Source organism: Asparagus officinalis, chromosome 1 (assembly GCF_001876935.1).
Source record: "Asparagus officinalis chromosome 1, Aspof.V1, whole genome shotgun sequence".
Lineage (NCBI taxonomy): Eukaryota > Viridiplantae > Streptophyta > Magnoliopsida > Asparagales > Asparagaceae > Asparagus > Asparagus officinalis.
The window spans coordinates 5,054,482-5,067,889 of NC_033794.1; positions in this window are offsets into that span (position 1 = coordinate 5,054,482).

The window sequence follows — 13,408 nt, forward strand, 5'->3', positions numbered from 1 at the left end:
CTCAAGCACATTGTCGTAATTCAAAACAAAACAATACATAATACAGAAAAAAATCAGCCTTAGTAGTTGACTACTAAGCTTAATAGTCGACTACACTGAGTCCACCAGACTCTGTTATACTCGACTCAGGAATTAGTAGTTGACTAATAAGAACATTAGTCGACTACTCTGTATTGACACAGTCTCTGTTAAGTCAATTCAGACTTTGGTAGTCGACTACTTCACTTAGTAGTCAACTACTAAGTCGAAACCTGCACAGAATCTTGCACCAATAGCACATTTGCAAACTTTGCGTAATTTTCATACTTTAACACATTGTAAAACTAGTAATTACGAAAGAAAAGAATCATCACCATGATTATCTAACCCTTGATTCGACCAACTTAATTTAATCCCCTTATTTGAACTAATATTTGACATAAACCCTAATTATCAATTAGGTTAACATGAAACATGCTTGCATATTAGACTAGAACTGATATAATTTCGTTTAATCAAGATTTTAGAACCAAACATCCCAGATTCAGGTCTAAATTATCTTGATCTAAATGTAATCTCCTTTATATCATAATTTTAGGGTTTTAAGCATGATTAAAGCATAGATAACAAGATATAAATAAAGATCTACACAACCTAGTGATCATAATCACGTTTTTGTTAATACCAGCAAGTGAAACTCGTAGGTCAAACATCATATTAAGATTTTATATCACAAATCTTCCTTTTATCATGTTAAACAGAAAATCTATGCATTAAAGTAACTGCATTACTTCATAAACTCATGATTAACACTATGGGTAAGGTTTGGATGCAGGAGATCTTGCCTCTATCACTGTGTTGATCTCCTGAACATTGTACCAACTCCTCTCTTTAGCTACGTCCCTCGATCTCACCTTCCGCTCAAAGTCGCTTCTCAAAACTCCTCGAGGAAAACATAAATTCGGATCTTGGGTTTAAGGGGAAAGAGGCGGCTGAAAACTAATATGAAAAACTCAGGAATTATGTTTAAAACACGTTTATATAGTTATGTTATCAACCAGGTTCGAAAACAACGCAAATCCAACCCGAAAACTAAAACCTAGCACGTCCAGGAATCCATAATAGTTGACTACTCTCCTTAGTAGTCGACTACACTGTAACTCACAGAATTTGCATATTGCTTACGTGCACTTAGTAGTCAACTACTAAGGGTCTGATTACACTGATTTACACTATTCTCTTATATGTATATATCGAATTAATCTCTAATGAATTCTTGACATACTTAAAAAGATAAATATGCTATTTATCAGCGCATAACATATTAAATATCATTTATCATATAGTATTCAAATTTTTGGGGTTTTACATAGAGTTATTTTACTCTTTTTTAGTTGGGCCCTGATGAGGGTTATTTATACACTTATTTTGTGCATATTCTATTCATTGTACTACTTCACTAGTCTTTGCCTGTTTTGTACCTACACATGTTTATTGATTCCTCTAGAGAGATAGATACTGTGATGGTGAAACATGTTATTGTACGGTGTTGGTGCATGGCAGGTTTGACATTCTTGGATTCACCTTGGACTACAGCCTTGTGTGAACCCAGGGGTGTCATAAGCATGTGTAGTGAGATTGTAGAATATATGGCTAGGTGCTTTACCTGCCAGCAAGTGAAGGCAGAACACCAGAGAGCAGCATGAACCCTATAGCCTTTATCCATTCTGGAGTGGAAGTGGGCAGATATTTCTATGAACTTCATTGTAGCATTGCCGAAATCGAAGAAGGGGAATGATTCAGTTTGGGTGATAGTGGATCTGTTAACAAAGTCTGCACATTTCATACCAGTCAAGATGACTTACATGCTAGAGACTTATGCGAGAGTATTCATTCAGGAGATCGTGAGATTGCATGGAGTTCCAGAGACGATCATATCAGACCGAGGCTCAGTTTTCACTTCACACTTTTGGAGAAGCTTCCAAAAGTATTTCGGTAATCAGTTGTCGTATTCTAGTGTTTTCCACCCACAAACAGATGGACAAAGAGAGAGAGAGAGAGAGTAAATCAAGTGTTAGAAGATATGTTGCGGACGTGCGTTATTGATTTATAGGGAAGCTGGGAGGACCACATTCCATTAATCGAGTTCGCTTATAACAATAGTTATCAAGTAACGATAGGTATGGCACCGTATGAGGCATTGTACGGGAGGCCTTGTAGATCACCTATCTGTTGGGCAGAACAAGAGGATAGTTTGCTACTTGGGCCAAAACTCGTCAAACATACCACAGAGAAGGTAGAAATAATTTGGAAACATATTCTTGCAGTGCAGAGTAGGCAGAAAGGCTACGTAGATCATAGGCGATGATCGTTAGAGTTCCAAGTTGGGGACTATGTATTGTTGAAAGTATCGCCAATGAAGAGAGTTCAGTGTTTTGGCAGACAAAGAAAGCTTACCCTGATGTATATTGGTCTATTCATGATAGTTGAGCGTAGTGGAGCCGCTTCGTATCGGCTAGATCTTCCAGCATCTATGTCGAGTATACACAGTGTCTTCCATGTTTTGATGCTTAAGAAGCATCTACGCAACGAGGAGCAGCAGCGAGTGTTAGACACACCAAAAATCAAGCTTCATGATGATTTGACCACGATTGAGATTCCAATTTGTATTCTTGTTAAGGAGGACAAAAGACTTAGAAATAACATGATAACTTTAGTTAAAGTTCAATGGAACTGGAAAGGAGCTAAGGAGGTTTCTTTGGGCGTGATGAGTATATGCGTCGCGATGACCCACACCTATTTGAGCAAGTAAATTGTTTGGCTATGATCTGCATGCATTTATGATTATCTATATGCTCATATATATATATGGGGGTTCCTTGTTTGGATTTTTCACCCAACATACTAGTTGCATTTAGTTAGGGGTTAAATGGGAGTATTTGCATTCTAGATTGTTAAGTATAGATATTACGATGTTTCATATCTAGAGATTAATGATATGAGATGTGTATGTGAGAGTTTCCTTATCTGGATTATCCCCTCAACGTGCTTTTCTGGTATTATTAATCTCTAAGATACGATTGCGGAATTTCGGGGACAAAATTATTTAAGGGGGGAAGAATGTAAAACCCTGTAGTTTTGAATATATAGTGATAAATATTGTTTGTTGATGATTGAGTATGCTAGGAATTGATTTGAGATCAATTCAATATATGTATGTGAGTGTAGAAGAGAATCATACACGAAACATGCACAAACAGACTGATTTCAGTCTGTCTAGTCGACTACTATCCTTAGTAGTCGACTAGTGAGGTGATTAGTCAACTAATAATGGCATTAGTCGACTAGTCGAGCTGTTTCCAAATTCCTAATGGGTTTCAGATCGGATTCGTTTTGTTTCGAGCCCAGGCTTATATCTATGTATATATACATGTTTTAAACCCTATTCCTACACTTTTCATGTGAGTTCAAAACCACCCTCTCCCCCTCAAACCCTAGATCTTGTTTTTGGTATTTCTCGAAGGGATTCAAGACGTATAGGCGTGCGGAGGGCGAGACCATGCACTTTTTGTCGAAGAGAGATCTTGCACACGTGTTTGAGGAGCTGCAGCATATTGTTGAGGCAAGATCATCTTCCTCCAAACCTTACCCATAGATTAAATCATGTTTTTATGAAGTAATATGATTAATATGATGCTTAGATCTAAATCTAATGTGATATAAGCTTAATTTTTGATGTTAAATCTTAACCCAATGCTAGATCAATATCTTTTCCTTGCTATTTTTGTTAGATTCATGATCATGATAATTAGAGTTTTTATAAATTTTGTTTTTAATATGTTAATCATGTTCTAATCTTGTTTAAACCCTAGGTATGCAATTAAATGAGTTTTCTTGTTAATTAAAGATGTTAAAACACTAGGTTTGTGATACCTAAGTTCTATAAATATGGTTAAATGAATTTATATCTGTTCTAAGTTAATTTGCAAATACGCTTATGCTAATCATGTTAATAACCAATGTTTTAATTGAGAAATATGCTTAATTAGGATGTTAACCCTAATTTGATTAAATTAAGAGTTTAAATATTATGGAGATAACCTCTGTCAAATAATTGTCAAGTTTAAATCTTGTTTTATGCTTCCTGTGAATAAAAATAAGTTTTGAATAAAATTACAATATACGAAACATGTACAGGAGATCAAACAGACTGATTTTAGTCTATTAGTAGTCGACTACTACTTTTAATAGTCGACTAGTAAGGTGAATAGTCAACTAATAAGGGTATTAGTTGACTAGTCTGGCTGTTTCTTGTTGTTTCCCGAGTGTCATTTCTTGCACTTTTGGTTTATGATCGCAAGGTTCGAGTCGCACGATGATGCATGTACAGTCGTGAGTACACACAAATAGTGTTGTAGTATACATATGGGTACCCCCAGGGGGATTATGATAAGTATTGATCTGTTTGCACTTGAGATATAAGATATACACACGTTATACACATGTTTGGATATCATTGATGAGCTCAGTTCAGTACTACGTGGGATAGTGCATCGATATTCTATTTGTACAGACCATTGAGTAGGGTTTTAGGATGCTTTATCTAGCAGTCCGTCCCACACTAGGGTACGATGAGGCTTGTGAGCTGTATTTTTAGGATACCTATTTGGTAGTCCATCCCGCACTCGTGTTATGTACAAAGATGCAATGAGACTAATGAGCCGTGTGCACAATTAGGATACCGACTTGGTAGTCCGTCCCGCATGATATTGTGATGAATCATAACTTGCAAGTATTTGCATTGTGACGATTGTTGATTGCCTGAGTCTTTGGTGGATACCCTTTATGAGCATGACTCATTGCTGAGATATATAACCGAGGTATTTTGCTTGAAACTACGCGAGACCATTATGCTGATATTTATTTTATCTCCTAAGTGATAGTGGAAGATATTATAAATATGATATATGATGTCTTTACTTTCCTGTACTATTTTCTTTATTTCTTAGTTGGAATCAATGGTTAGCGATTCACAATTTGAGACATATGGGATATACATGAGGGTTTTCTTATTTGGATTATTTCGTTCGATGTACCAGTCTTATGTTGTGGGTTTCTAATTATTGATTTCATTTAGGTTGTTTATTACTAGTTCAATATTAATATTTAGTTATCTACAATTTGAGACATATGGTATATTCATGAGGGTTTCCTTGTTTGGATTATTTTGTTCAATGTACTATGTCTCGTGTTGTAGGTTTCTAAATGTTAATTCTACTTAGATACGGGGAAAATGATCTAGGTAAACTATGCTTAATAAATAGACTCTCCACTACATCTAGCAGCCCTTTCCCTGGGGTCGGATGAAGCTGATCTTGATGTAGCGCTCTGACGCTTTTCTTGTTATTTTTTTGTTTTAAAGTTTCTTTCAGATCGCTCAGAGTTCCGGAGAGCCGCAGGATGACAGAGTTCTAGCATAGTCGCCGTCGCATATTTTAGTAGTTGAGACTCCAATATAGTTTATATTCTCATTCAGATATTAGAGTTTTTTTTATGTTGTAAAGACAGTGTGCCTTAGTACGATTATTAGTTGATTCATGTTAAGATATTTTTATTATTCCAGATATCAGATGTATTTCAGTTGAGACATAATTTTCATTTATGCGATATCTCTTTCTATATCATGTCTATTGTTTTTATTTTCTTATTTTGCCTATTTTGTATCTACACTGATATTTGATTCCACTAGAGGATGTTACTGTGACTGGTGAAATGTGTTATTACATGGTGTGAGTGCATGACAGGTTTGACATCTCTGGGTTCACCTTGGACTGTAGCCATTTGTAAAAATTAGGGCGTCACAGCTTTCTCCTAGCATATCAGTGATGCTCTTGAAAGAGAAGATGTGATAGAGAAGTTACTAAGTGATGAGAAAATTCATTTTTGGAGGAATACGACCACACTAAATTGGAAATTACTCCATGCTATCAAGTGTAGCAAGCACCTTCGATGTGATGCTTGTTCTAAGGAGATACAACGACTTAACAGGAAATTGGAGATCTATGAAGGAACCATTGATTTGATTGATCTTGAAGACCTGAAAAAGAATGTGAAGGCTATTATGGCCCAGAATGATAGGCATACAAAGGCTGCACATAAGAAGAGGAAAAATAGTTTGGATTCTATTGATAGGGGTGATGATAGTGGTTGCTTAGATTATGATGATGTAACCAATATTGAAAATGAAGCTTCTCATATTGTGGAGGAGGTTGTGCAAATGGAGAAGGAAATAGATGAAATAGAAGAGAAAAAATAAGAAGCTGCACAAGAAGATAAGGAGGTAGAGAAGGAAGACTGGAAAGAAATGGAAGTTGAGAATATGGAGAAAGTTCAAGAGAAGAAAGAAGGGGAAGAAGAGGATGGTGAGAATGTGGAGAAACAAGAAGAGAAGAGGGAGGAAGATAAAGAAGAGGAGAAAAAAGATGCAGAGAAGAGGAGGAGAAAAAAGAGAAAGAGAAAGAGGAGGAGAGAGTTGAGGAAGAGAAAGAAGAAGAGAAGAAAGATGATGATAAAGAGGTAGAGAACAAGGAGAATGTTGAAGAGTCATCCTTTGAGAAACCCATTGCCGAACTGGAGGCACAAGTTTATCAGAAGAGATCGAAGGAATTAGCTTTAAAGGGGATAATAGGACCAAGTATCAGGGTTAGGACGCGATCACAGCTAGTCCGAGCCCCATTCACTGAAGAAAAGAAGAAGGAAGTTCATCCAGAGATAATTACAATATCACACCACAAGGATAATGAGAGGAAAAAAAATCAGGTACTAGTGTAAGCCTGATGAATGCAGCTGAGATTTTTTGAAGAACAGGAAAATAAGGAAGGAGGAGGAGGCTCTTCTGAAGTTGTTAAATGAGGGTATTCCTAGTGTTGATGATTTTAGTATACGCTTGGTTGATAGTGAAGGAACATTCGTTCACAACTTTAGAATATCCCATCATATAGCGGCAAAGCTCACACTAGATGAGAACAGATGAGTCTCAAATTTTTGAAATAAAAAATCCCATCAATAAGTTAAGTAATTCTCATTAATGTTTGACTGCATATTACCTGTGATCTTTTATACATTCATGTTAATGTTTGTGTATAACAGGTTAATATTTCCTGGTATATGTTAACTTATGCCCATTTATGTTAACGTTTGCTCGAACATGTTAGCTTTCACTGTTACATGTGCATGTTTATCAATAACTGTTAACGTTTGTATCTTACTGTTATATATCAAGTTGTGTACTATTGTTAATATGCTGAACAGTAGTATTGATTCTTTGGAGCTTCTTTATCTGCTACATGGAGGCCGTATCGATGACCATGCAAGTTTAATATGTTAAATATATGCATTTCTAGATTTTTTTGTGTTGTGCTGTTATGCAATTTAATTTTCAGCTCTTGCATGGTAAATTTACAGATCATGGAAGCTTTGATAGATAGAATAAGCACATGGCTAGAGAGACCGAAAATTACCTCCCTGAACAAGAATTATGGGGTTGTATCAACTTACTTTTGCGTAAGCACTAGTTGTAAACCCCTAACCATCTTTACATCTTGTTTATAATTGGCATAACATTATCTTCTTGGCAATACAATATAGTCTTTATGCAAAGACTCTTGATTTTCCATATCTGTACACTTCATTTATACAAAAGCATGTTGCTACAAGCAAGAGTATACTCCTTATCCCCTTGTGCGTTAGGACCACTGGCATGTTGCTGAAGTCAGGTTAGATGAGGATGTTGTTAAGCATTATAGCTCGGTTAGCCACAATACGTATATCGAACCAGTGAATAAAGTAATTAGTTTCATGGATCATATGAAGTTTGGTTTTGATCCCCAGAATGTTTGGAGAAAGTTTGGATATGAAGCTATCCCTTGAGAGCAATAGACTGGAGTGTTAGTATTTCACAAATTTAATCTGTTTCATTTTATCCACCATCATATATCTAACTAGCTTTGGACTTTATATCATGCAGTTTTGATTGTGGGCTTTTCGTTCCCTTATATATGTAGGCTATATTTAAGTAACTACTCCCGATGACGAGTCTAACGTCATGCGTGCCCGGCTTACAGCTAAACTTCTTCTAGAAGGATGGGAATAGAAGAATCAAGCAGGGACATAGATAAGGATGGAAGAAAGTTATTCTAAAAATTGATTGATTGAACAGACAAGGATGAGAACAAAACTTGTGCGCATGTTTACATTGTGTATATTAATTTAGTTCTGTAAACAGTTGGTGTGGATGACAAACTATGTAGCAAGCTTGAACTTTCTTGTTGTTATTGTATTTCTGGTATTTTTTCCATAATATATCTATGTTTTGTTTTAATACAACATATATTTAACAGGTTCACATGGAAAAAACTACATGTTCATCTGAATGTCAGCAAGAAAAGCTAGTACTTAATATGTACGTCAGTCAAGTTAACATATTTAGCTAAAGGTTAACATGTTATGAAGAACGATGACATGTACCTATGAAAGATAACATATTATGCTGAAAGTTAACCATTTTCAGTAAATGTTAGCGTAAAGAGCTGAAGCCTAACATGTTCAAGTGAACATTAACTTATTTAGGTGAAAATTAATATGTTAATTTTCAATTAGAACATGTATTGAGGAGAAAGTTAACATAGGTATAATACAATATCAACTTTTTAGCAACATATAATCATTTTGCTTTCAATAAGAACTGATATTTCTTCAATTCATTTACAATTTACAAATCACAATGTTTAGTAAAATTAGAACCATACAAAAATAACATAGAAAGAATTAACAAATTTTCCATTTTTCGACTTCACGGTTCGATTGCTTCAATGTTTTCCTTAGTTATTTTGTTTTGGCTGCTATCTCCTCTTCAACAGGCAATTCTTGGTAAATTGGAATGTTCTTCTTCATTGCATTAGCATCATGAGCCCAAGTAAAAAACTTGCATTGCTTATTTGGGAACTTTGTACATCCCTAGAAGTATCTACCTTTATTCCTCCCATTTTTGCACAACTTGAGGGGTGTTGGAATTTTGTAGAAACAACATACATTTTCTAGTACTTGAGACCCCTCCAACGTATTCATCTCATAATCTCAAAATGGGAATCAATGGATGATAGAATTTCTGATGAGGTTGTAGCATTGCTTTGTTCATACTATATATAGCATTTGGAACAATCAACTAGCCGTTGGAATATGACTATTGGAATAATCAGTTAGCTAGCCGTTAGAACAGTCAGCTAGCTGTTGGAATAGTCAAAATTTTAAAGTAAATATTTTTGGCTGAAAGTTAATTTTTTCAGCTGAAAGTCTTTCAGCTAAAAGTTATTATAGTACCGATATAATTAACATGAAACACAAATAGAATCCCTTAGCTAAACAAGTACATTACACGAAGCATCTTACATTCTTGCAGCAGATATTACTTTAATAATCAATATGATTATTCTTACAACTTTATAGATTACAAAATTCTTCCACAATATACTGCAAAATTCTGATCAACCTATATTTCTCTAACAAAAGCATTGTTGTAAGAAGCAATCCACACTAATCACCGATTGGCTCGTTACAAGTTGCTCGATTGTGACCTTTAGTTTTGCATCGAGAATATTTCCCTGGATATTTGTAAATGGTTCGATTGTTTATGCTTCTAGTTCTATTTCTTCCCTTCCTCTTAGTGAGAGTGGTGGCAAAATCTGGATTTCATCTCTTAGCACACTCTGCTTCTCATAATCTGGTATGGGATAAATGATTTCTTCGTAGCTCTTCTTAAATGCTTCTACTAACATAAACCAATCATAATATTGATATACATCTCTTTTTATATAAATAATAATTACACAAGCATGCACACAAGGAATATGTGTTACGTCCCAAGCTCGGCAAGTGCATGTCCTCTTCTCCAAATAAACGAGAGTAGTTCTATGTGATTGCACTTCGAAAAAATATTATCACTAGATTGCTTAATCTCTAAAGTATATCATTTTCCCATATTTTCTCTAACAATCTGCTCAGCTTTAGGACAAAGATAGCATGTCCACTTATCAGCCATGCGTCTATTGTTCATGTGAACCATAATTTGTTTTCGAATATGCTCCACCATTTGTAGTACACGTAACAATCGAGCTTCACGTATCTAGCAGTTAAAGGATTCTACGACATTAGATGTCACATGACCATATCTGCAAACATCAAAATAATAAAAAGTATGATGCATCCAATAAATAATAATATTAACACGTAACTACAAAACTTAATCGTTAAGATGTAAAGTTAACATAACAACACAAAACTTAACATATAATGGTGAAAGTTAACATCTACCAGCCAGAGTTAACCTATTGAAAGGAAACTTAACATATATGCGAGAGAGTTAACATCAACTGCAAAACGTCATAATGATTAAATGTAATACCTAATGCCAGGGAAGAATGCATTTGCCCAATGCTCTGGTGAGTAATTAATTACAATCTCATATGCAACTCGAGACATCTCATAAATTTCCTTCATGTAGTCGTTCTATTCCACTATATTGTATTTATAGCAACCAGATTGGAGCAAATTCACCAAAACTTGTGTGTCCTTTGCCTTCATTCCCAAATCCTTTAGCTTTGATCTAAGATTTTCAACCAGGTGCAAAACACATCTTGAGTGAATTGCTTTAGGAAAATATTCTCTCACGGCTTCTCGAATCCCCTTATCGGCATTAGAAATAATTACCAATTGGTGGGGAGTATTGTATGGGTCTGACCTTTCATATAGTATGGACCACATGCCTTGAAGAAACCATCTCCAATTATCTATATTTTCCTGATAACATATGCAATACGCAAGTGAAAATATCCATTGGTCTCTGTCGTATGCTATGGCGTTGATGAGCATTCATTTGTATCTATCTTTTAAAATATTCCTATCAAAAAATAATAGGAGTCTACATCCATTTAAGAACCAACGATGCAAGCAGCATAACATATGAACAGTCTTCTGAACCTTCATTCATTCTGGTCAATGCAAATATAGCTTCCTAGATTCGTTTGCTTCACCATTTGCTCATACCTGTACATCAGTGTGACCGCATTTTATGTAAATATAATAGATTGGAGCAAATAAGTATTAAATTTTTAAAGTTACCATCTAACAGTGAAAGTTAACATCTAACTGTTAAAGGTATTATCTAACTGAGATAATATCTTAATATGAAATCTAACAGTTATTCATGAAATATGACATCCTACGGTGGCAGCTAAAATATATTTATGAAACTTAACATGAAACGATTAAGGGTAATATATTGCATGATAAATTAACAACTAACATTGTACTATAAGCGACTACTAATAAAATTTGTATATTTAATAAAAGAACTGTAAAATTTACCATCTTAACTAATCATAACACTCATAACTATCACCGTACATATCCTCTTATGCTCTTTCTTTTCCCCACCATATCTTACTATATTCAAGTCTCAATCCATATCGAGTGAGAAACTCCTTTTTTACATCAATTAGATGGATTCAGGCCAAACCTTTAATATAGGTCGTAATTGGGCTACTATGAATTTGTGAGAAGCCCGTGATTGCCCTGACAAGTTAGTATGCTATCCGCAACTGTGTTCATTCACAAACCTTTTGATTTTAATTCTTTTTTTATTTTTTACAAGAGATGCAAACAGCATCCAAGGGCATCCATATGTGTCCTTATATTAACAATAAACTCGGATACATTTGGGTTCATTCTTTACAAATTCATAGTCAAACTTTTTCGCCATAGAATAGTATTGCAAAGCTAGTCTCAATTCATTTATAGTTTCAAATTATTGCCCCTTTTTAGTTAATGCTGTGTGCTACCATTGAGGAATGATGGAAGTGTTGTTGAGAATATCATCAGCTCTCATTACCTTCTCACCAGACGGGCAATCATTTTGGATTATCTCTGAATTGGAAGCATTTCCTGGAGGAGGATGACTATATTCTACATTCAAAGAGACATCACTATTGTACAAATTAATGAACCAGTGAGATATCATATTCAACTATAGTATAATATTATCTTCTGGTATTTTAAATTAACAGCTTCCTATGTAAACTAACAGTGTACTGTGAGCGTTAATTGACTAGGAGTATAATTAACATGTTTCGGTAAAACTTAACATAAAGCAGTGGAATTTGACAGACTATACACATAGTTAACACGTTACGAGGAAAGTTAACAACTTCATAAAAAATTTAACATGTTCACGTGAAAGTTAACATGTTCGTGTAAAAGTTAACATATCTCGTTGAAACTTAACATTTTACAAGAAGGGTTAACATCTAACCATTAGAGATGACAATTATGTTTTTCGACTGTGCATTGAGACCTTAAATCACAATGTTTACATCACACAAAGCCCAATTTTAAAAAGAGTTCATTGATTACTTACATTTTACTAATAACTTTCTGATTTTTTTAGAAGTAGAATACTCTATATTAACAACAGCTTGCATGTGACTCCAACATGCACTTTAAATCATCTTCATTATCAACTAAAAGACTTAGGTTCGGGTGCCTCTTAGATTTATATATTAATGATAAAGCATCTTGAGGTACTTTTAGTCTTTCAGACACGAACGACCCTAAGAGACTACTCATAAAGGAGTCATCAATGTCATAAGTGGTGGTCCTACAGTTAGGGGGTCATCCAATAATGAGCGGAAGAGATATGCTAGAAGAAAGCTGCAAGTCGACCATTATCCCAAGAAGACGAGGACATAAGAGCTCATAGCTTTTAGTGACGATGACCTACAGGGTGTTGAGACGCCCCATGATGATCCTCTTGTTATCACTGTAGTCATTAATGGGTATCTGGTGAAACGAATTATGATCGACACCGGAAGTTTGATGGACGTCTTATATACCAGCGCTTTCAATCGGATGGGAATTGACAAATCCCACCTCCTCCTTTTCAGAGGACCCCTTGTGGGTTTCAGTGGCCTTGCCCTCTTACCAGAGGGAATGATAACTTTGACATTTGTATTAGGAGAATATCCTAGGCAAATCACTGCCCAGATCCAGTTTTTGGTAATGGATTTGAAGTCGGTCCATAATGTTATATTAGGTCAAACCGTTCTCCACCTCTTCTAGGCCATCCCCTCAACTTACCATCAAATTATCAAAATTTCGACCCCAAATAGAGTAGGAGTAGCCCAGAGCAACCAAAGAGAAGCTAGATCTTGCTATCTACTCTCGATCAAGGGGAAGGGTGTCCAAGGCGCTATGTCGGGATTGAAAAAACTTGTCTCTAACAAGAGAAGGTAGCAGAAGGACCAAGGACGGAGGCAGTAGATGAGCTCTATGAAGTCCCTATTGACCAAGAAGGAATGGAGACAATCAAGATTGGGTT